The sequence below is a fragment of the Artibeus jamaicensis genome, unplaced genomic scaffold (genome assembly GCF_021234435.1).
Source record: "Artibeus jamaicensis isolate MK-2021 breed Jamaican fruit bat unplaced genomic scaffold, CSHL_Jam_final contig_482, whole genome shotgun sequence".
In the NCBI taxonomy this organism is placed as follows: Eukaryota; Metazoa; Chordata; class Mammalia; order Chiroptera; family Phyllostomidae; genus Artibeus; species Artibeus jamaicensis.
The window spans coordinates 6,214,020-6,238,870 of record NW_026521857.1 but is presented as its reverse complement, the minus strand read 5'-3'; the positions used below and the strand labels follow the sequence as shown (position 1 = coordinate 6,238,870).

The 24,851-nt window shown below is 42.7% G+C and overlaps 1 long non-coding RNA gene across 1 annotated transcript in view; it reads right to left on the bottom strand.

The window, feature by feature from the left end:
- Positions 1 to 24,444, bottom strand: part of LOC128627900 (uncharacterized) — a 33,979-nt gene extending 9,535 nt beyond the window's left edge. The window contains exons 1-2 of the long non-coding RNA XR_008392196.1: positions 24,306 to 24,444; positions 1,498 to 1,603 (exon numbers count right to left, since the gene is read on the bottom strand). This is a non-coding gene — a long non-coding RNA (uncharacterized LOC128627900). The remainder of the gene's footprint in view (positions 1 to 1,497; positions 1,604 to 24,305) is intronic.
- Positions 24,445 to 24,851: the final 407 nt, after the last annotated feature.

Here is a 24,851-nt window from a genome sequence, read left to right as displayed (position 1 = left end):
TAACCATCATTAAAAGGGCCAAGAACCACTGCGTCTCACTATATTATTGAACATGGAGGAAGAGAGGAAAACAGGAAGGAGGAATCGAAAAGAGGAGTGAAATATGAAAGAGAAAGAGCGAGAAGGAGAAGGAAGTGCAGCTTCATTGACAGCCAAAGAGATCCTTTCGCTGTGCCTTCCTGGTATCTCCTTTCAACACCCAGCAGAGTCTCAACACATCTTTAGGGAAAGCTGCTTCGTGGAGGGCGCCATTCGGCTCTCCTTCCTGGAGGTACTGGTTCTGCCTCACCTTGCTCTAATACAGCAGTTTTCAAGCCTTTTCACCTCATGCCACACATAAACTAACTACTAAAATTCTGTGGCACACCAAAAGATATAATTGTGCCCATCTGATAAAACAATAGGTATAACTTTGATTCATTCATATCAAGTTATTGTTGTGTTGGCTATTGTCATTTTCTTATTTAACGATATAAAAGAGGTCAATGCCCCTGACTAAATAAACAGATATTGCATGTTTTAAAAATGTGGATGGCACACCAGTTGAAAATTGCTGCTTTAATGTCATTCCTGTATCTGAGGACTGTATTTAAGCCTAAAGAGCTAAGTGAGTCCTCAGATGACAACCTGAGGTGAAGCCAAAAATAAGCCTTGTTGATGCTATAGATTTAATTGTGTCCCTCCCCCCATAATTAATACAGTGAAGCCCTAACCCCCAGTGTAATTGTATTTGGGAACAGGATTTTGGGTGTAATTAAGGAGGAAACACTGAGGTCATAGGGGTAGGATAAGATCGATGGCCTTATAAGAAAAAAAAGATATCCCCCTTTCTCTCTCTCATTCTCCCTCCCTCCCCTCTGTCTCTGTCTTTCTCTCTCTCTCTCTTTGAGAATTCACAGAAGAAAGGACATGTGAGGACAGAGTGAAAAGGTGGCCATCTACAAGCCAGGAAGAGGGCTCTCAGCCCCAAATCAAACTGGCCAGCACCTTGATCTTCTATGTCCTAGCTCTAAAACCGTGAGAAATAAATTTCTGTTGTTTAAACCACCTTATCTGTGATACTTTTTGTGGCAGCACTTGCAAATGAATACATAAGTTATTGATAAAAGCCAGATTATGGGTTTTTTCTGTGACACTCTACATACAGGTCCATGGCTGTCCCTCCCACACCCACTGCACACACCTTGTGGGTATAATGGTTTCTCAACACGAGCTGGCCTCTCAAGAAACCAAACTGAATTGTCATAGCACCAAAGGAGGTGACAGCACAGTACAAGGTTATAAAAAGGCAGGGGATCGATCATTCATTAGCAGTTCCCATGATCATGTTCATTTCTTCAGACAAAGATAGATGTACTGTGTAGCTCATGCAGTTCAGCTCCAAGGCCCCATACTTGCATGGGTCCTTCATAAACCCTCAACCTAATTTCATATTCATATAGTTTTTAATTTTTTAATAGAGCTTACTGCTCCCCTCATTATACCCCCACATCTTACCTTTGCACCCAATAAGCATTCATTATGCCAGGCCTTATTTTTCGGGCTGCAGCAGAGATGGATGAGAATACAGCAGGGAACAGAACAAGGCCATCACTGCATTTCTCTGAAATGAATTCAGAGAAAATAGATTATTTGTATGATTTAGGTAAAAAACAATCCAAATACATAGTGGGGGGTGGGCCAAGAGGACGAGTCTGTGCCCACTTCCCAAGGACCTCACAGATGCGACCTGGACAAACTGGCCCCTTCACGCCCCCAAAGGCCCCGCGATGCACAAGTTTCAGCTGGAAGAGAACATTATTTATTGAGAGTTTGCTGGGCTTTAGGTAAAGTACTCAGTATTTTGCATATATTATCACTATCATTTATCATAACCTCCATGTAACAAGCATTATTATTTGCATTTAGTGCGACACTGAAGCTCAGTTAAATAACATGCCCTGTGGTGGAGCTAACTTTACACTCAGGCCTGCTTGACTCCACAGCTTCTGTTTCACCAAACCTGCCACCAACAAGCCCCCACAGCTAAGGGAGGAGCTGATGAAGGAAGAGTAGGGACAAGGACACTCAAGCCCTCTGAATTATTAATGCACAGTTCTCCAAATGGCATTCTTTTCACAGTGCTTTTCGTACAGAGAGCCCCATTTCGCAGCGCAGGGCGTGGTGGGAACTGATGCACACAGGCTTCGAGCCTTGCATGCCTTTGAGTGCTGGGTTCTGCTGCTTTTTCTACTCTGTACACAGCTTTGAGCTCTGTCCAATCTGGAATGTTAAGTCCAGGAACCCACTGGCTTGTTATTCATACTTTGGATATTTAATCCCATAAAAAAGAAAACCTTTCAAATTTTGAAAATTTTGGAATTAATTTAATCATGTCTAACTATAAAATCCTCACCCTTCAAAAGCCCTTATGTAAGTTCTTTTGTAGAGGATTCCTTGTGCAGAGAAAAAAAATTTGTCAAATGATCACAAACTATCCTCTCTTTTGGCTGTGAGTATATCAAGAGATACTAGTATGACATGTAGTTTTCTCCTTTTATCTTCTTAAAAGACCAACCAGAAATCCAGTGTGGAAAAAAAGCTAATGTGATACTAAGTTTGCAAATTTAAACTATGAGTTCTGTAGTCAAGACATGTAAAAGTTTCCATAGCAACATTAGCTCTCATCTTTAGGATTTTGAGTTCTATTAAAGCCATCAAAATTGTGCTTTTGTATATACAAGTGTATATGCAATGTGATCAGATTTAAGGTTGAGGCTTATTTTCCATATTTTAATTATAAATGATTCTTGTTAGGAATTTTCATACCTGTTTCATTAATGGACCTTTCGTAAATATATAGTATGAAGCAGCGGGCTGATTTCTTTTATTCTTCCCCCAATCTTTTAATCTTTTACATTCTATTCCTTAATACCCATGCTGCTGAGAGGGGAAAGGTACATGTCAGACGGCCACACAACCACGCAAGGAACCCACCCTGCTACAACCGTGGTGCTACCCCCCACACAACACAAAACCAGTTTCCTTAGGGAGACAAGATGGGGAAGGGCGGGGGCCAGCAAACTTTCTCCCAGTCCCCACAGACTGACCTCTCCACAATGTCTACCCTCACAGTGGGCTTCCAGGTCACTTTTAGAGCTGAAAGGGAAACTGGCTTGGCCAGTGGCCACAGAGTCAGCCAGGTCCATGAAAAAAATATCTCCTCGCCCTGGCTGGTGTAGCTCAGTGGATTGAGCGCGGGCCTGGGAACCAAGCAACCACGGTTCGATTCCCAGTCAGGGCACATGCCTGGGTTGCAGGCCAGTTCTCTCCCTCTCTCCTTCCTTTCCCCTCTAAAGATAAATAAATAAAATCTTTAAAAAAAAAATATCTCCTCAAACTAAGCCTGAGCAGAGAATTTAGTAAAATCCTGCCTCAGCTGGGAAAGGTAGTTTTACTCAATATTTCGTGAGCTATCCATAGAAAATCACACATGTAATGAACATTTCCTTGGGAAAAAAAAACCCTAATAATTGTAAATTCTTGCTCATAATGTGGGTGGTGTTGATTTTTCCCAAAATGAGTGAAGCAGATGGGGATGGCAAAGATGCTGGAAGATTCCCGTGAGTTCCCTTAACATGAAACAGTTTGGACAGTTGAGGACATCTGGAGTGAACGTGGGGGAGGGAAAGGAAGCATTTCTTCAATGCACTTTTCCTCTGAAATAGTATCGCCGTGTCATAGACGTGCAGAAACCCTGAATGAAACAGACAAATGCATGTGGCAGAAGGCTTAGAGTGAAACCAGCCTGCAGTGCTCGGGCTATTTTTAGCTTTCTACCAAAGAAAGCAGCTGTATTCAGAAAGGCTGCCACTCACTGCTTGTGAGACTGATTTGTTCTGTTCCAGGGTTCCAGCCTTCATCACCGGTGAACCTCTCCCCCCAGACCCTCAGGCAGGAACCTGAAACAGCCATTACTGTGGGTTAGGGGTTTTTAAGGGACTTTGGAGAAGATTCTTAAGAATCTTAGTTTATAGACCTATTAGAACCAGAGAATCATAAGCTAAATAAGAAGCTATTCCTATACCTTCCTGGTGCAAACCTGGTCTTACACAAATCAGTTTCCACATCTTAAGAAGCCCAGGGTAAAATTCCGGCTTACTCTTTTGATGATGTAAATGGACAATCTCTGTCTCTTTCATTTTCTTTGGCCTGAGCTGCCAGATAAGAAGAAAGAAGACATGTTCCAGAATCTGACAGGCAAGTACTAGAGAGTGACCCACTTTTAGAAACAAGATGGAGCAAGAGGGCAATTTACTGTTGTATGAAAGAGATATTGAGGGAGTCTAGGTATCCTGAGTGAGAAGGTGGTTGTCTGAGCTCCTGGGGAAGCCGGTGTTCAGCACAGGTCCTGCCGCTCCCCATGGGGGCTGCAGCCCGCTCTGCAGCCGGTGTCTCTACACTGACATTTATGCATCAGCCGTACACGGGGTTCTGTCCAGTACATCAGCTCCCAAATACGACTTTCATTAAAACTTGTAATGAAATTACGAGCAGAATAAGCGTTCTTATTTCTAAATATTTAACTTGCTGACAGGAATTGTCCCTTATGTTAGCAAGAACTGGTGAAAATGCAGTAGCCTTACAAATGTCAGTCATAAATCACACGCATAGGTCCAAACCCTTCTCTGCCTCAGAGCAATGGAGGAGGATGGCAAACGGATTAAGGACAGAGACCCAGGAGCAGTAATAAGGGTGGGGGCCTAGCAGAGACCGGAGTTCCTCATCCCGTGCACCCAGTGGCACCATCCAATGGAAAGGTACTTGGATTTGACCTATAAAGATACCCATGCTACTCAGAACTGTGTGGGCCTTTGCCAGTCATCAGCACATATCTCCAAATTCAACTCAAATGGAAATGAGTTTGACAATCTCTTCTAGGCTAACAAAGAAAAAGGAGGCAGGAGGCATTGAGGATGTAAACAAATAAACAAGCAAACAAAATCATCAATAAGCACCAAATGGTAATGCCCAATGTTGGCCTTCCATCCCCTGTAAAGTGAGAGTTTGACTCCTTGATACTAAGTTTCCATCCAGTTCTTAAATTTGGACATGAGAGATAAATGGTCTTCCCTAAAACTTTCATTTTAATGTGTAATCACTCTCATTTTGTGAAAATTCCTTCCCTGGCCCAGTGGGCCTCAGCCCTGGCTACGGCAGAGTCACCTGGGAGCTTTAAAAAATACGAATGCCCAGACCCAAGCCCAGACCATGGAAGTGGTGGGATCTCTCAGGTGGCGGGACTCAGGCCTCCATGTTTTATAGGCGCCTCACCTGCTCAACTTCAATTCCTTCCTGATTCCTCCTGATAGATACTCACTGATACCACTTAAGACACTTACCAGTAGCCTCGTTCCAGACCCAGACACCCAGAACTGTACTGCACTGTACATCACCAAGGCACTCAGCCACATTAGAAACCCATAAATAGTGGGTTTCCAACCCTTAGTGTGAGGAATGTAAAATATCTCATTAAAATAATTTTATATTCATTACATATTGAAATAACATTTCAAATACATAGGGCTAAATAAAACATATTGTTAAAATATAATTTTTACCCATTCCTTTTTACTCTGTTTAATGTGATTACTAAGAAATTTTTCATGACCTATGCAGCTCACATCTGCTTCCATTGGACAGTACTGCGCTAGATGTAATTTAAGCTACTATTATAGGGTTGGCCAAACAGTTCATTTGGTTTTTTTCTGTAAGATGGTTCTAGTAGCGTTTAGTTGTCTTTAAGTTCATTCAAAACAATTTTGTTAGGTTGTATTGTGACAGCTGTCATTTCAGTTTTTCTAAAAGAAAACTTATCAAAATTGGTGAATTTTTGTGTGGCCATTTTGATATTGAAGATGGAAGAAAATAAGTGACACTTTGGCATATTATACTTTATTGTTTTTTGAAAAATGGTAAAAATGCAAAAAAAAAGGTTTGTGCAGTGAATGGAGAAGGTGCTGTGATCGATCAAAGCGTCAAATATTGTTGTGAAGTTTGATGCTGGAGATTTCTCATTGGATGATGCTTCACAGTCAGGTAGGCCAGTTGAATGATAGCAATTAAAATCGAGACATTGAGAACAAGCAACATTCTATCATGTGGAAGATAGCCAAATACTCAAAATATCCAAATCAATAAAGTGTCTGGTGAAAATTAAAAACTGTGTCTTTTATTTTATGGAGAAAACCACACAAACTTTTTGGCCAACCCAGTTCTCTTCTTCACTGTGGAGAGTCCCAATTCTCTTAACTCTTACTCCTCAATTATTTTTTCAGTACAAAGTGCTACTGTTGCTTTTCTTTGAACCTCTTTCACAGTAAAGCTTAGCATATACATACAATACATTTGGACTTAGAATTTGCTTGACTCATGCCCAGTGTGGAGAGTTATTGGATGTGATGTTTGAGGATTATTGGAAAACTTCCTAAACCAAAGATACTTCCTCCAATTCGATAAGACCATTAGGAATATTCCTTAGGGTTAAGGTACTACTTTCCCAAAAGCCTTCACCAAAAATTCCCCCAAGGATTTAATCCACTAACACTCATGACATTTGCAAAGAATAGCAAACTGAGGTGATGAGACACAAAACTCAAAAAATATTTCATCCACTGAACAATTTTGCTGAAGGATTGTGTCATTCTTTAAAAAATATTTTAATTCATTCTTTAGAAACAGGTAAACTAGGACATGGTTAGTCATGTTGCCAGATAATTCCTCCTTGTAGATAAAGTTTGGCTATCTTTAAATAGCAAAATTCTACTTAGTCACATTCGTAGCATAGAATGAATGAAGCACCTTGTATCCCAGAAAGGATCAGGGAATTGTTGAACGCAGTGAAAGGGTTGCTTGGTGAGACATTCTCATTCCTCTGCATCAGCCTGCACGCATCTAGGATCTTGCCTCATTTTCACCGTTCGGTGAGCATCATAGCCTTGGTGCTTTTCACACCCAGCTCTCAAGCCAGCTCTTTCCCTCAGTCCAGGGCACTTGGCATTTTTTTCTGTGGTGACCCTTTGAAGGATTTTGTTTGTTTCTGACATCCCCTTCAACTGACCAAGGCACTTTGAGGTGCTGGGGCCCTCTTCTGAGGAGCTGGTGGCTACACTGAGGGTTCTCTTCCCAGCTGGGGGCCAGCTGCAAGACTCCTGAGCACTGTTCTCTCATGCAGGTAACAGTGGAGATTGCAAAGCAGTCCAAGATGAAACCATATGGTGGTCGTGGGCCCTCAGCAAAGTTGGGGTGATTCCTGCTTACTGCTTCCAGCTATTCACTTACTCAAGAGAAGGTCCCAGCAGTGGTAAGCACTCCCGCCCTGGTTGGCTCGCTGCTCTTCCACTCCCTACCCCAGCTCTGTGAGTGTGCCACTTAACCTTGAGATCCCCATTCATTTTATACTTAGCATCTGAAACCCACCTCTCACTTAACACTTTATATTCTGTTTGAAACCACTTCCAGCATGTGGACTTCCTATAAGCCTGTACACCACTGGGACAGAATAATTTTCTGCCTTCTTGTCTGTCCTGTCAGTTCTGTATCTATACACAAATCCATCTTGTGCCACCAAACAGTGATGATTAGATATTTGCCAGCTGAGGTCCCAGGGAAATGGAGGACTCGACAACATCAGCCGGGCTCAGAGATTAACTGTGCCGTCCCACCCTGACATTGCACCACGGTATCTGCCACATGACTCTGTTAGCGCTCATCACACTGCCTACCCTACTACTCCTTGAGGGAAGGCAGTGTGTCCCATTCGTCCTCTTACCTCTAAATCTAGGATAGTGCTAGTCACGTATTAGTTACTCAATAAATATTCAACAAATGGGTAAGGAAATTAAATATGTTAATCAACTCTGCAAATGGACTGAAAAATAGATAATTCTTAGACTAAAATCATAAATTTAGTTAGTGAGCCTTTGGGAATGTGGATATTTGTGGCTGAAATGGTCAGTTTCTTAGGCTGGTCCCCCTATGGAAGCATATAGGAGGCATAAAGGCCTAGCAACCAACCAGTGAATATTTTCAACAAACAGTGCAAACCAAAAAGAAGCCCAGGGATGGGACTGAGAGATTGACATGACCCCGGCACCAGAGGCATCGAGCCCTGGGGACCTGAGGGGAGGTGTGGACAGGGCAGCATACAACCTAAGGAAAGGCACATTTGGGTCCTAGGGAGGACCTTGGACGTGCAATGACCCAGAAGTCAGAAGTATGGGGTAAAGTGGATAAGATGAGGCATAGTGCTGAGACCAAGACATGGAAGAAGGTGCTGAAGAAAACAGAATCCTCTAGCCCACTTCCTATTGTGGGAGCGACTTCTTCTCGAGTCGCCCCCCCCCCCGGTGCCATGGACACGAGTGCATGAATAATGACTGAGACATGCTGAGATCTGCTTGGGATAGAGAGGTGGGCTGTGGCCAATTTCTCTGGGGAGACAAAGGCCAGCAGAGGCCAGTTTCTCCAAGGAGAAAAAGGCCCTGAGTGCCCTCTTCCATAGCCTTTTATTGGGTTGTAATAGACAGGAATACGGGGCAGCAAGGATCAAACAGTAGATAACATTTCAAAGAAATCTGAGGGTTTCAGAGTCTGAGTCAGTGTCTGTCAGGAAGAGAGTTGCAGAAACTTTGGGAGACATACCCATTTCCTCTCAAACCCTTATCATATGAATGAAAGCACTCAGCAGAGCAGATTTCACAGGTTTATCAGCAAGTCTTTGTGATGCCAGATTTTTCCCCAGGGCACGCTCTAGCAAGTCAAGGAGCTGCACCTCCCCCCATCAGGTATTCAGGCTTAAGGGGATTAGAGCCAGGAAGCGCTTCTCCCAGAGGACATGGGGACTCGGGCTTTGTCAGAGCCAGGGGGATGAGAGTCCATTGCTCTTTGTTGCAGCCTCCCCCCCAAGTCCTTCCATGATGGCCTCCCAAGTGATCGAGTCTGGCTTAGGTTGCCCCCCACTGTGAGGGGTCTTACCCATCATTGACTTCCGACCAAGCTCTGGGCGCAGGGAGAGGAACTGAGGCAGCATTTGCTGCCAGAGACAGGCTTTGTCTCCTGTGGCTGGCATTCCAAAGGTCGTCTCTTGCCCTTAGCCACAAGGGGTATAGACACAATTCCTAAAACTAGGCAGAGCAGTCTACCACATCCTATTCTTCAATTTTCTGTTCTTCGCATTAGCCAGAGTTCCTGGGTCACTGGCCAGGCACAGCTTGGCACATTCGGAAGTGGGCAGGGAATTGCTGACTCACCACCGAGCCAGTCTGTTCAGTGCTAACCCATCCCTCCATAAAGGTGTCTCCCACCACCCGTGGTTCTCACAGTGGGGTCTCCACATGCAGCATCAGATCAGCATCGCCTCACCTGGAACCTGGTTATACGTGCACTTTCCTGGGGCCACCCAGACCTCTTCATCAGAAACTCTGGGGAGGCCCAGCTGCCTGCTTTCAAAGCAGCACTCAGGATTCTTTTGCAGGTTGGGCTTCAGAAACACCATTTCCAGAGTTCTAATCAAATTGCTCTGGAAGATTGGTCCCCAAATGATCCTGATTCACAGCCAGACTTGAGATGCTTGTGTCCTCTGTGAGTTTGTGTGACTTGAAGCCAGTTTCTCCCTCTGCCTGGACTTGTTACTAGCCAGTCACTAGCTTGTTACTAGCTTCTGTGAAATGGGGATAAAACTGTCTTATTTATCTCTACACACGGTACTGAATTAGAGGATTTCTTGAGGTCCCTTTCTGCTCTAGAGGAATAATCCCCCAAGTCCTTGAAAATAAAAGGAAAAGAAAATAGGGAAGGCCTAAAAAAGGTTGGTGTGGTGAAAAGCCAGCCAGGCCAGGCTTCACAAGACAATGCGAGGCTTCTGGAGGTGGCCCTGGAATATTTTTAGCAGGATCAAATATGTAGGACAAACAGCACTGGGTATCTTTGCACTGGTGACTGAAACTTGCTTTCTTAAGTCTTCTCAGAGGAAGATGTTAATAGATTTTAATGAAAGAATCATTCAAAACATTTTTAAATCAAAATAGAAGACTGTAATTGTCTGCAGAGTCTGCAGTGCAAACTATGCCAAGGGCTAGCCCCGTGACTGATAAGGTGGACCAGATGGGACAGATCTGGGTCCCTTTGCAGATAACTTTAGTATTCCCTTCTTCCCTCCCCTCCAAACTCTGCCTTCCAAATCGGGAGAATTCTGGGAACCTTCTCCCTGATTCCAGACATACCTGTGCTATAGGCCTAAGCAGACAGGAAAATCTGGGGCATGGGGTCAAGGGCATAAGTGGAAATGAAAACATAAGCAGTGAATTCCTTAATGACCCAAGAAGTGGAACCCTGGCTGAGAGCCAGGGCTGCACTGTTAGGAGCAGAGCGGGTGTTCAAGGTTCTGTCTTTAGATCGGGGCAAACCTAGCAGAGGAGCGGGTTGTGTGGATGGGCCCTCAGGAAGCTGCCAGGTTGGCATGATGACCAGAGTGGCTAAAAAAAGACCCACTTTGAAGACTGAGTACAGATCACAGCCAGGGAGGGAAGGTAGGAAGCCAAGGTTCAGTGCCAGAGAAGAAACGTCCGTGATTAGGTCTGTACACACAGATAGTGATAAGAATGGTGCCCCCTTGAGGTGTGCGATGCTCCAAGTGAGCAGCTGAGCCTGGGGGCCGTGCGTGTTGCCCGTGACATCAGGAGACAGAATGAAGGGTGACCCTGTGTGTCTTACAAATAATGTCTTTGCTTCAGAGACTGATATAAAATGATGGGTATATTAAAGACATGAATTTAATCCACAAAGGGCATGGGTTAATCCCTCTCCTGATTCCTTTTTCCCCTCCTTACCTTCTCATTAACTTGTTCCTGAGCAGGAGCTGGGATCAGAAACAGGGCTAAACTTTAGCAAGAGCCATTTGAAATTTAAATAGATAACCCTTTCAAAAATATGTTAGCTTTGAATCAATTTGGCAGAAATGTAAACTGGAAAGCTTGAATATTTTCTACCTGTTAATTTGATTATTTTGAGCCAAAAAAAGAAAAGCAGATGACAAGATCATTATGTTCTGCAAAACTTCTTTTTCAAAGAGGTTATACAAGAGCCTCAAAGTGTGTCCCAAATAAAATCTCGAAGATGCAGGGAATCTATATTTTCATTGTAATAGTTACTAGTGAGCTCTGAGAGAATAAAGTCATTTCATGAAAGAAGAAATGCAAGCAAGAGGGTGACTTGGAATGTGTCCTGGAATGAGATGGCCAAGATACAAAGAAAAAGAAAAACATACCTGGCATCTTGGCTACATTCTTTCCTTAGAATTTCATCTTATGGAAGATGTAATTATCTCCCAACTTCTCTGGTGCTGGCTGTCTGGCTAATTCTACAGAGACAGGCTATTTAAATGTTCTAGGAACGGCACGCTAGTAGCGCTTGCATACAAAATGCAGGGCCTCCCAAAGATGTTACAGAGCAGTGGGAACGGCGGTGCATAATTCTATGGAGTGAATATCTTGTCAGACCTAAAAGTGGGTACCTTTTACTTTTTTGCAATTCCATGCATATTTTAGAGACTATATACATTTGCTTGTTACACTTATGGTTATATGAGGGTTAAGACAGAACTCAGGCTGATAGCTGCAAAAAAGAATAACTTAGACAACTCAGCAGGCAAGTGTCCCATGGTAGGAATCTGGGACACAGAGCCTTGGGGTGCAAGGGCCAGCAGGTGCACACACTTTTGTTAGAAGGCACTAGGAACTATGGCAACACGAGCTCCCATGACAGAGGAAGACACACATGGAGCAGGTTCTGATTTTCCCTATCAGACAAAGCTGCATTCCCTTTCCCAAATGCCTGCCTCATTGCCTGGGAGACACAGAAAAGATCCTCTAATACATTTATACAGCAAACTACATCTCTTCATGGTCCTGTGAATAGTATCAATGATTCTGTTATTTTTATTATTATTTTTAATCCTCACCTGGGGATGTTTTTATTGATTTTTAGAGAGAGAGAGAGAATGTGCAAGAGAAACATTGGTTGGTTACCTCCTGTATGTACCCCAACTGGGGATCAAACCCTCCAACCCTCAACCTAGGTGTGTGCTCTGACCAAAAATGAAACCTGCAACCTTTTTGGTGTATAGGATGATGCTTTGAACAACTGAGCCACCCACTGGGGCAGTGCTGGTGATTATGGAAACCACGGCTCCAGCAGAAGTTCTGAGATAGTTACCAGCTAGCTCCATGTTCATAAAGAAAGTTTGGGTGACCTGAGGGTTGTGCCTTCATGATGATGGACAGTGAAGATATAGAAGAAACATAGACTTCTCTACTCTGCTACAAACGCTTCCTGACCTCAGTAAACTACCCTCCCCCACTTAGCAGGATGCATGTTTGTTGTCTTGATATTATGTATCAAGAACCCCAGGCGCAGCCTCCATGTTTTAGAAAGAACATGAGCCGGGGTGTCAAGAATATTCTGGGGGTAGGGAGAAGAGATTCAGGGGGTATCAGAGGAAAAGGAAGAGCTTGACAGGGTCTCAGGAATCCCCAAGAAATGACACAGGAAGACACTCTAAAGGGGCTCCTTGCTCCTTGCTATTCTCTCTTTGTGATGAAATACATTGATGCTTCTTTTTCTTCTTTCACTGAGTCTCAAAGCATCCTCCACAGATCAGCATTAGCAGAGGCATGAGACACATCCACATCTGAGACGCACTTTAATTACAGTGAAGCTCTGAGCTTGGTGAAGCAATTCCATCCTCCCTAATCAGAGAGTGTGTCTCAGTATAGAAAGCAAGAGAGAGAACTCAGCCCCTCTTGGTTGAGGATTTTCTCAGGGCTAAAAATAGGTCCAGCAGTCAGCAGGCCAGCACTGTTCTGCCACTTCCCAGGGTGAAGGGTACTTTCCTCCTCTTCTCCGACGGACTTGGGCATGACCCCACACCCTGCACCTCATCTAATGTGAAGTAGTGGAGAAAAGTGTTGGCAGGTTGCCAGTGCTTAAAATCCAGCACTGCCCCCTCCAGAGCTGGGCTTTGCCGTGTTACTTAACCGGCCCTCACCTGCAAAATGGGGATGATGGTGGTGCTTCCTGCACCGAGTCATTGTGAAAACTAATTGAGTTAATGCCTGTGCAGCGCTCACAGTGCTGCCAGGCAAGTAACAGTCGGTGAATGTCGATGCTTATTTTTGTGTGATAGTTTTATGTTTTTCTTTTTCCAGCATTGCTGAGTTCTCTAGTGGTGACCATTTTTCTTCATAGAAAGAAAATTTGCTAGTAAAGAGACTTAATGGATGACGAGTCTGGGGATAAACATGTGTTCTGTACAAAAAAAATGAGCAGGCTTGAAAAATAAGTGGCTCCTAGAATGGAGTTGGCAAGCTTTTTCTGAAAAGGCCCAATAGTAAATACTTTAGACTTGGCCATTCACCTGGTGTCTGTTGCAACTACTCCTCTGTTGTAGTGCAAAAGCAGCCATGGGAAGGTGTAAATGAAGGAGCGTGACCATGTTTCAATAAAACTTTATTTACAGAAACAGGCCCTGGGTCAGATCTGACCCATAGCCAGAGATCGCCAACCCCTGTCCCGGACAGTACAATCCACAAGAAGGCCCAGCGCCCCCTGTCCACCTCCACACCCTTCTGCTCTGCACACTACCTCACACAGACTTGCTGCTCAGGTTCTGGTCATTTCTCGGTAAATGAATAAAAACTCCAGAGGGATGGCTTTTTCGTGCCTTTAAATGTTGGACTTTGGCACCCCTATTCAGACTGTGAAATGCGCACTTCTAAGTTCTGCCAACAGACATGACAAGAGTTTCTGGGAATATTACGCCATGTCTATCCAAGTGGTTCAAGCTCTCTGGCAAATAAGGGTTATGTCTAAAAAAGAAAAAAAAAGAGCATAAATAGTAACAAAGACTCCAACAATCTACAGAGCTACAATCATAAAGCATTATCTGATTGTCCATTATGGACTCAGATGTGTGAAAATGCTTTGGCGTCTCCTACTGCTGGGCAAACCCAAGTCTCAGGAGTGTGAGGTCTGCCTGGACCTCTGTCCATCATGGCTGCTCCCCTGCCCAGGCTCTGGGGAGAGGCCATGCGATGAGCAGTGATGAGTGGCCTCTAGAGTCAGGTGGTCTCATGGCCCCTACGAGCTGAAGGAAGTGACTTCCCCTCTTTCTGCTTTGGGTTCTTTATTTACAAAAGAGAAATTGTAATATTACTGACTTCTGCGGTTGATGTGAAGATGAACAGGATGATGCTCAGCATGTCGCCTATTTCACAAGCACTCACCAACTATTAGCTTTATTATCTCTGGACCAGCATCCAGCTCCTACTGAAGTAATAGGTAAAGGTAGACTTGCCCTCGTTCTGAATGGACAACTGGTACCTAGGAAAGAAGGAGCCAGAGAGGCAGGACTTCCTCTCCCCTCCCACCTTTACTTAACTTCCTTCCTTCTCCATCCCCTCCCCTGCTTGGTGGTCTCCACATCTGCAGGAGGTAACAGTGTTCTGAATACTCAGGGAACCAAGGCATCATCCAGGTGCTAGAGAACATACCTGCAAGTGTTCAAACGAGAAAGATGAGGCACACTCTGAAGCTTCCTTGAAAAGGCCATTAAGACTCTGGGAATTTGTTAGTCACTTTTCACAATGGACCAGAAATGAGAGGCAAGAGTTCTATTCCTAGCTTACAACAAGCAGATGCTGAGGCAAAAAGCCTACCGGAGCTCCTCACTGTGCCTCAGTCTCCCATTTTGAGAGCAGGGAGTAATCGTTTTAGGATGGTCTTGGCTATAATTAAAATTAGGGTTAAAGGACTTTGCAAAAAGAAACATGATCTATATAGGGTGGCATCATTTAATAGTAGTGATTATACAGGTAGCTGGATAACAGGATAAGCCTCCACGGGTCTAAAATAGTTCTGGGAACAGCTCTGCCTGGAGGCTAAATGGCCTCAGAGCACCTACTCACCAAGTCTGTGACTACAGAACTATCTCATCAACTTCAGAATAACATGGCAGGGGTGTGTGTTGCGGGGAGAAACCGGTCTGAATTAGTGGAGAGCTGAACTTTACTGCAATTAGCCCACCAATTCCAGCCCTTTTAGAAATAAAAAGTGGATCTAAAATAACCAAATATTCCTATGAGATGTTTGCCTCGAAATAGATAAAACTTATTGGTACTGGCTTGTACCTGAGTAGGTGTTTCTAGAGAGTTCCAAGGTACTCAAAAATTGTCTGTTCTTTTAATTAATGTAAACTTTGCCTGTAGTCTCTGGCCCCTATCCTTGGGGCATTGTTGTTTTGTTTTTAGCTAGATATTTTTAAAAAGTAGGAATTCCTTTCATGTGCTTAGAAAATCCTATCTTTATAGATACTGCAAATGTATACTTCAGGCCTATCTACCACAATTTAAGATTGATGGAATCTGCATTCTTAACAGCGGTGTGCCTCCAAACTGTAATTAAAATCCACAGAAATGCTGAGCACTTCGTTTGTGGCCTTTTAGGAGCAAGTGTTGGTAAGCACGTAGGGACCTCTGACTTGCCACTCCTCCGCCCTGACCGCAGGGCAGGTGGCAGCTGGGCTGGGTGTGAGTGCCTGCGATCTCTAACTGGCTAGGAGGGAAAAAAAAGTTGAATGACCTGCGATGCTGTGTATGGATCCAGGCCCACATGAACTTTAGCTGAGGCCCAGACCTTTCGTTCCCAGGTGGATGCCGGGAGCTGTGAGCAGGCTCACGTAGCAAGCTCATCAGGTCGATTGGGGTTGCCTTCAGTGACCCCTGTGTTGGCTGGACTGGGATTTGTAGGGACCAAGGGCAAGTTCAGGGCAAATTCCACCTAGCAACTCCCACTGTCCTACGGACATGTGCTGGGGAGAATGGAGGGGGTTGGCCAACTCACACAGAGAAGTTCAGCCAAGCAGCAGAACAGGAAAGGTGGCTGGCCAGGGACCACAGGATGATCGAGGCTCGACCAGAAATTTGCTTACCTTCACCATCCTGTGTCCCTAGCTCCAAGCTTAGAGCCTGTCACATAGTAAAATAAAATAAGTGAACAAATGAATGAATAAATATTTGTTTCTTTGTTGAGTGGGTAGAACTATCCAGGCCACATAAGGAAACACGTTGGACAATCTGGTGGAAAGGGCATTTACAAGGTAGCACTGCATGTTCTTTCTGAAGTTGCTTGTATAGGAGCCCGGCTGCCAAATATCCAGGGTCCATCCCTTGTTCAAAGGAGAACCTACCACCTTGCCTCTTCCAAGACACAACCCATGATTTTTATTAGGGTCACTAATCTTGTAAGCAAAGATTAACATTTTTAAGTTGATAATACACTGAAGGCAGTCTAGGTTGCTGAAAAGCCATCCGCTTTTTAGGATCAGCCAAATATTGGCTGCATCCAGTAGATGGCACCTTGACAACAAAGGCCCCTGAACTCCTCAAGGAATTTGATAATGGATTTTTAAATTCATCTAAACTTTAAGCCACAATGCATAATTGTGCTTATGGAAGGCCAGTATTTGGCTATAAATAACACCGATACTCTCCAAAGATCCCAAATTTCAGTCTGAGATTCAGGAAGAGGAAAAAATTTGCTGTGAAAAATCTAAGGCAAGCAAATTTATTTGAGTCCCTCAGAATCGTGAAGATACAGGTCCTTGAGCCTTCCCTGTGCTATGATGTTTATGGTCAGTGATTTCTCCTACTAAACGTAGCATCTGGAAGCAAGCTTATCATCTGGAAGGACATTGAGTGGGCTCCAGACGAATGTCTCTTTGATCCCATTGACACAGACAGGAAAACACTAGGAGTAAACCCTATCCCATAGTCCGAATTGGCTGCTAGAACATAGATATTTCTGACCACGAGCAAAAACCAAGCCCTACACTGAGAGGTTAGGAACAGGCTCTGAAAGAAGAAAGAACAGGCTACGGGAAAGGGAAACCCACTGTAGAGAAGGGTTAGGTGGGAGAAGACAGAATTTGAGGGCACCCAGAGTTCTTCTAAGGTCACTGACTTGGAGGACTGTGTCATCATTTCAAGTTTCACTTTGTTTTAATAAAAAGGTCACAGTCTGTTGTCATTGTCTGGCACACTTTAGAGGAGTAGAAGAAAAAGTTAAAGATTAGCTCAACCTTTTTACCCTGCAGCTGTGCCACGCTGCTACATGCACAATGCTACAGAGCAGAGAGATGAAGTCAAGTGCAAGGTGCATGGTGTTCCCTCACAGCAACCCCAGCGGCCCCAGAACTGAGAGCTAAGGACTGAGACTGGCTTGTCAAGACAGGAAGTCAAGGAAAGGCTTGGGAAACACAGTGACAGTTCTGTCCTTTCATGCGCTGCTGGGAGGAGCACAAGTGTGCAAAGCTTCTGGTAACAATGCTTGCCACTGAGTAAATGTTCAATAAACAGCAGAGTAGCTTTTGTTTTTAAGTTAAATAATGCCTTCCAGTCATGGTTTAAAAGTATCTTTATAACATTCATATATTTGAGCGTTTCAATAGCTTTGTGAAATAGGAAGGAATTATATATTATCTCAGTGCTGAATTGCTCATGATGAAAATGGTTCTTGGAGAGATCAAATGAATTGACCAATGCCAGACATCTGATAAATGGAGATCTTGGACTTGGAAGAGACAGGACTGAATTCTAGTTTCAAGTGGTCTTTTCACTGTGCCAGATGCATCATCTTTCTCATAATTTCAATGCTTTTTCTTCCTTTTTCCAGAATTTACTATAGTTCTGCATCTGTGAGTCTAGAAAGATGGTAAAAGTACTGACTTTTTGGAGTCTTTTTTTCAATAGTGCCTCATTTCAAGTAGCTCTTAATAGTTGTATATAACATTGAGTAAACTCTTCTGATAATTTGGAAATAAGGTTATCTGTGTGTGACTGGATACAATCCTACTCTGCATTAAAATAGTGAAGGTAGCAAGAGGCATTTAAACTTGATGTTATTAAAAAAGAGAATCATTGATATAATTCTATGCTACACATATATTTGGTAAGTGGCATATAAAATAAAATACATTTACTATAGAGTGATAATATTGATATGTAATTCAAATTAGAAAATGACAAAATAAAATTCCCTAAAAACAATAAAGGTATTCTTTTCATGTTTTATAATTATCCAATGTTAAATGATATGGCTCTAGTTTGTCTCTGTAATTGCACTAAAGGCTTCTGGATATTCTCCTCATAAGGCTCTATTTATGGAGAGCTAAAAAAATTGGAGTGAACCCTTTTCAAGAGTTGATTTTCTATGTGGTTGGTTGTCATCTAATTTTTTCCCGAAAGGTGGCTTTTTTCCAGGTCTGTTTAGCTGTTGGAGTAAACCTGGATCCTTCAGCCATAGACATTTATTCTGTCTAATAAAAACATTGTAGAATTTGCATAACATATTCTAATACCCAGGAGGTTTGTATTTATTAACTAATTAACTAATTGATTAATTTAACCAATCCTATTTTTAAGGAACGCAGTGAAATAACAGAAGGTAACACCCGAGAGGCATACACTGAAATCATTTTGTCTCGTGGTCTTTGGCTCGTGTGCCGAGGAACAGGCGTGCCCAGTCTCTCCCTGCACACGCTACACCACAGGCCCCTCTGCAAAGCGGAGAGACTCAGAGGTCTGTGGTTCCTGGTGGGAAAAATACGATTTGGCTCCCAGAGCTTTTCCTTCCCTGGGAGTAGTGGTTTAATTAATGATGTTGGAAAACTAAGCTAAACACAGACGTTATTGCAGTAGGAGGAGTTTTGGGCCTTGGGCCAACAGGAATGTGAGAGAAAAATGGTGCCATCTGCCCAGCTCCTTCAGGGATTGCTGTGGCCAGGCGACTAACTGCGGGGAGTTAACACTTCTCCTTCTCCTGTGAGTTAAGATTGATTACCAGTGATTCTCAACTTTTGGTTCCATCAGAACACATTGCAGTATTTGTATGAGTGCACTGGGGAGCTGGATGCAGTCCTTAGACCAGAGGTGCTCGTTCAGAGCCTGGTCCTCCCCCTCCCCACTGATAGTGGCTAGGGAGATCAATTTTCTGGGTGCTCCTGTGACCCACTCATGATACACTGAGAGGTAACTGATTCATAAACCATAATATCAATTTTAATATTTGTAATAGAGGTTATTTCTTTCTTGTGGCTGCAGATTTAAAGTTTATCATTCCCATTTGCAATACCAGAAGAGTCCACTTGGAACCAGAACATTGTTCAGGAGCACAGAATTGAAGCCAGAAAAAAAAAAAGGCATGGCTGGATTGCCTTAGAGCTACTTTTCACAGGCCATGGGAAAGCCCGGGGAGGGAACCACCTTGCCTTCCCATAAACACCCCCCTGTGGCGATCATGATGCTCATGAAGCTCAGATGCAGTGTGCCCATCCTTGGATAATAATGGATAGACACATTTCTTAACCTCTAGTGTTCACTTTTAAAGATTCTAGTCAAGCTGTGCTCTATAGTACAATACAACTGATCAGCTTAGTTAAACTCACATTCTAGTCCTATGTCCCTGAAATTATAATTAAGTCACTTCAAATGGCCTTGATGATTTTTCAGAGCCTCTTTCTTAACTGAGTCTACAGTTGGCCCCATCAGTCAGGTATGGATTCTCAGTGTTGTCAAAATGACATTTGCAAGCTCAGGGACACCTTATTGCACTTTACTTCACCAGCATCCTCAGACAATAGGTAGTGGGGAAAAAGCTGGTGAGATACATGCTTACCTTAACATTTGTGGGTCAGTGTTTTCTAATAAAAATTGCAGAAGTTTAAAAATATCAGCTACAACTATAGCTCCTTAATTCAATTAAACTAAAGGGGGGGGGCAGAAACCAACCAATTTGAATTAGCCAAATCTCAATTGCAGCTTTTGTTTCTTAAAGTTCTGACTTAATTTTGAAAAGCATCTTGAATTGGACTGAGATCTCTACTCTATTTTCCTCCTCCATTCACATTGGCCAAGAGCATTAACCTCTCTAGGCCTCAGTTTCCTCAACTGTAAAATGAGATGTATTGAGCCAACTTGCCTCTAGGGACCTCCCAGCTCAGGCTTGGCTTTCTTTAATGTGTATATCTATAGCTCTAAAGCAAGAGAATTAGCATTCGCAGGTAAGTAAGAGTGCCTTGCAATAGTTAGATGTTTATGCACCCGTGAAATACAATTTTCAATCACTGGAACACCCATAAGTTTATTGACAACAACTAACATTAAATTCCAAGATTAGTTCTCAGAAACCTTTATTGAGTATGTACTGTTTACTTAGGTTTAGGAGATGAAAGGAGTTACTGAGATGAACATAGTGTTGCCCCTGGCTCAGAGCTCGGACCCAGTGAGGGATACAGCACCCATGCCCAGGCTCTGTGATAGGGTACCACGTGGGGTATCTTATGAGAAGCCCACTGACAAAGCACAAAGGATGGAGCAATTCATTCTGCCTAAAAAGAAAAAGGGGAACAAAGACTTCCCAGAAGAGGTGGCATCTGAACCAGGCCTCAAAGGATAAAGTAAAGAAAACTGGGGATTGGAACAGGGGCAGAGTGGTCTACGAAGCAAGGGATCAGGAAAGTGAGTCAGGAAGGGGGAGAATTCCCATAAAAAACTGCCTAGAAAATGTGACTGGGAGTGTGTGTGGGCTTTGAATGATACACAAAAGCAATATCAGGATTCATGAGGAGTTCCATGATCAGATTAGTATTTTGGAGAGGCAAAAATGTTGTGAAGAAAGGTTTGACAGCGAAAATCTGAAGGAATGAGGAACAGCCTGGAAAATGTTATAATAGGCCAAATGGTACATGAGGGCTGATGTATGATTGTACCAGGAGGATGGATTTGAGAGACATCCCAGAAGGAAAAAAACAACAGAGGAACTTGGTAGCCAGCGAGATGTGCCAGGTGATAGGAATAAGGGCATGAGAAAAGATTGAGGTTTTTTTGTTAGACCATCAAGGTCCAAGGGATACTGGCCTCTTTTATGCTGACAGACACTGATGGCCTGAGATACAAAATCAGTGCTTACAAAACATGAATGGGCTTCAGCCTGGACCTACTTGGTTGATCAGAAAGGCTCAAAAAACAAAACCCACAAATGAAAGAATTCTTACTGCCTGATGAACTCTACATGGCAGTAAGAAATTAATGACACAAATAATTAAAATGACCCAAAGGAACTATGAGCTTTTTAAGGAAAATAGTAGTTTTGAGTTTGAAGTTATTGTTTGTTTAGGGTTTTGTTTGCTTTGTGTGTATCATTTCGTTTTGTTTTACGCTTTATAGTTTTTTATATGCCTGTTTGTTTGCATAAGACATTGTTATTTACCTTAGAATGGAAATGATGCTATAGAAACGCAACAGAGTTTGAGTCTGATCTCTAGAGCAGCACTCCAACCATAAAAGAAGCAGCCTTTCTCCATCATACCACTCAAGTTTCCAGGTAGAAGGTATACCTTCAGGCCTCTGACATCTTTTGTTTAGCAAAAACTTCAGGCCAAGTTTTTCCATAAGTAGTTTTGCCACAGGAAAATCACTACAGGGCAAGTACATTGTAACATGTGTTAAAATATTTTACATGTTTTTGCCCTGGTCAGCAGGGCTCATTTGGCTAGGCATCCTCCTACAAAAACAGAAGGTCATCATTCAATTCCTGGCCAGAGCACATGTCTGGGTTGCCGGCTGGTCCCCAGGTAGGGCGTGTGTGAGAGGCAGTGGGTCGATGTTCCTCTCCCTCTCTTCCTCCCTTTCTTCCCCTCTCTCTAAAAATAAATAAATAAAATCTTATGAAAACTATTTTATATTTTTATACCCAAACAAGATGCAAAGTAGGTTATTTTGAAATTAATTTTGCCAGTGAAATATTATAAACATTTAAATATTTTTTCTATGTACTTCTTAATCTTGATTATCCCACTTAATTCTCATAATAGTTAAGAGATAGGTGTTTTCACTGTCCCTTTTTAAGAGATGGAAAACCTGAGACACAGGGAGGTTATATAATTTCCCCAAGATTATGTAGCTAGTAAGCAAAAGGACTAGGGTTTGGGCCAGACAATCTAATCTCAGAATGTATGACTTTAACTTCTCTGCTATGTTACCCCCAATTAAATAAGCCAAATAAATAAAGATATGCTCATATGACCAAATATTTTGCAGTATTTGCAATTATTAAGCAATTAAATGTAAAATATTTGCTGACATGGGAAAATATATAACAGATTGTGAGTAAATAAGGTTATGAAACTATGTATAGCATGGCATAATTCTTTTTTTAGAAGATTTTATTTATTTATTTTTAGAGGGAGGGGAAGGGAAGGAGAGAAATATCAATGTGTGGTTGCTCTTTCACGTCCCCTACTAGAGACTTGGCCTACAACCCAGTCATGTGCCCCGATTGGGAGTCAAACCAGTGACCCTTTGGTTTATAGGCCCAATGAGCGATACCAGTCAGAGCCGCATGGCATAATTCTATTAAAATTATTTTACCTATATCATTCATTCATATCATTCATACATGTGCATACACACATATATATACATTATGGGAATAGAAAAAATATATACCCACAGTTTAATACTAACTATCTCTGGGTAGTGGAATTATTGTTGATTTTTGTTTTCCACTGAATATTTTTTCAAATTTTCTAAAATAAACTTTGAGCCCTGGCTGGTGTAGCTCAGTGGATTGAGCGTGGGCCTGCGAACCACATGATCGCGGTTCGATTCTCGGTCAGGGCACATGCTTGGGTTGCAGACCAGGGCACATGCTTGGGTTGGTTCCCTGCAGGCCAGTTCTCAGCAGGGGATGCAAGAAAGGCAACCATACATTGATGTTCCTCTCCCTCTCTCCTTCCCCCCTTCCCCTCTAAAGATAAATAAATAAAAAAATCTTAAAAAAATAAATAAAATAAACTTTGAGAAGTCTATTTGAACTTCCAGTTGCTAGTTCAACCTGTAGAGAGCTTGGAAGGCATCACTCCTGTCCTCACAACAAGAACAAAAGCTAAAAAACTAAAATTCAATGACTCCTCTTAGATAACCAGAGAACTGAGGCCACAGGGCAAACTGCTGCCCCTGAACCTGGTTAGACAGGCAGGTAGATACATAGAGTCACAGCTCACCTGGAATGGAAGCCTACAGCTGAAACATTTTACATCATAACTAACATTACTGGAGGCTCTCTGTACTCTAGCCAGAGACTTCTAGGAGGCTTGGTTTTAGAGGGGCCCTCACAGTTTCCTGAATTTTGCCTCTAGGAGCCCTACCAGATTCCCACTGTGAAGACTGGCAGACCCCCCCCCCCCATTCTTCTGGTAAGGGGAGGCGGAGCGTAAACATTTTGACTATTCTTAGAGTATTCTGCTCTCCTCAGTAAAGACTGCCGTCAGGGCAAAATTGTGGGGTTTTACCAGACTATAACCAGTCCGGGGGAAGGGAAAGTCCCATCCTTAGCCCCCTCTAGCCTTTGACATGAGGAAAGGGCAATAACAAATTCATATTGAGACCTAATGATAGGGCTATAGAACACTTTCCCTCAATGAAAATGCATCAATAAAAACTTCCAAAGCCAAAATGCAAAGAGGAAAAAAAGAATGAAAAAGATGGAACAGACTATGCAAGAACAGTGGGGCAATTACAAAAAGGTATAACATGTGTGTTAATGGAATACCAGAAGAAAAAAGAAAGTAACAGAGGAAATATTTGAAGTAATAATAGCTGAGGTTATTTCAAAATTAATAACAAATACCAAACTACAGAGCCAGGAAACTTAGAGAATACCAAGCAAGATAAATACCTCAAAATCTACACCTATACATATCATAGACACATTGCAAAAAACCGGACAGCTTGAAAGAAGCCAGAGATTTAAAAAGCCCACTTCACATACAGAAGAATAAGGCAAGAATTGCATTAGTCTTTTCTTCAGAAACCATGCAAGCAAGAAAAGAACGAAGTGAAATACTTGAGGGGTTAAAAGTACCCCACCAATCCAGAATTTTGTATCCCTACTTGATGAAATGATCTTTTAAAAGTGAAATAAAGATTTTCTCAAATAAAAATTAATAAAATGTATCACAAATAGGCCTGCCTTGAAAGAAATGTTAAAAGAAAAATTTCAGGAAAAAAGTGTGATTATATACATCAGAAACTCAGATCTCCATAAAGAAAGCAAGAGCATTAGAGAAGGAACAAAAGAACTCAACCAGGAGCTCACACTCACACTGAAGTGCAGGGGCCCAGGAGCCCAAAGCCACATACTGTTGTCACTACCTCTGCCAGGGTCCGAGCTCCATGCCGCTGCAGCTGCTGGAACTGTCCTGCCTGAGTAGGAACCCAGAAGCTTCCAGGAGCTCCTCCAGAAGCAAGAAGAAACAAACAAGCAAAAATGGCTTCTTCTCTCATCAGTCAATGTTCCATCCGTCTCCCACAAATAACCAGAATGTTTTTGGCTATTCTGCACTACTGTCACTGTCACCACACTTCAACTTCCACGTAGCAGGAATAGCAGCAACATCATGTGTCTGCCTAACGGCATGCAACTATTCTAGTTAAGATGAAGATACTCTCAAAGATACTCTTCCCCAAAAGAGAAGGATTGAAATCGTATCCATTACCGTATCTACGTCTGAGAACTATTAATTCCACTTCTAGTTCAACCACAGTCCCACCTGGATCTTCTGTAATTTCAAAACTAAATTACAAAGTTAACAACGCCAACAAAATTGACAGACCTGTACCTAGGTTAACCACTTAAAGAGAGAAAAAAAGAAAGAGAGAAAAAGCTCAAATAACCACCAACACTTCTTATAAAAAATA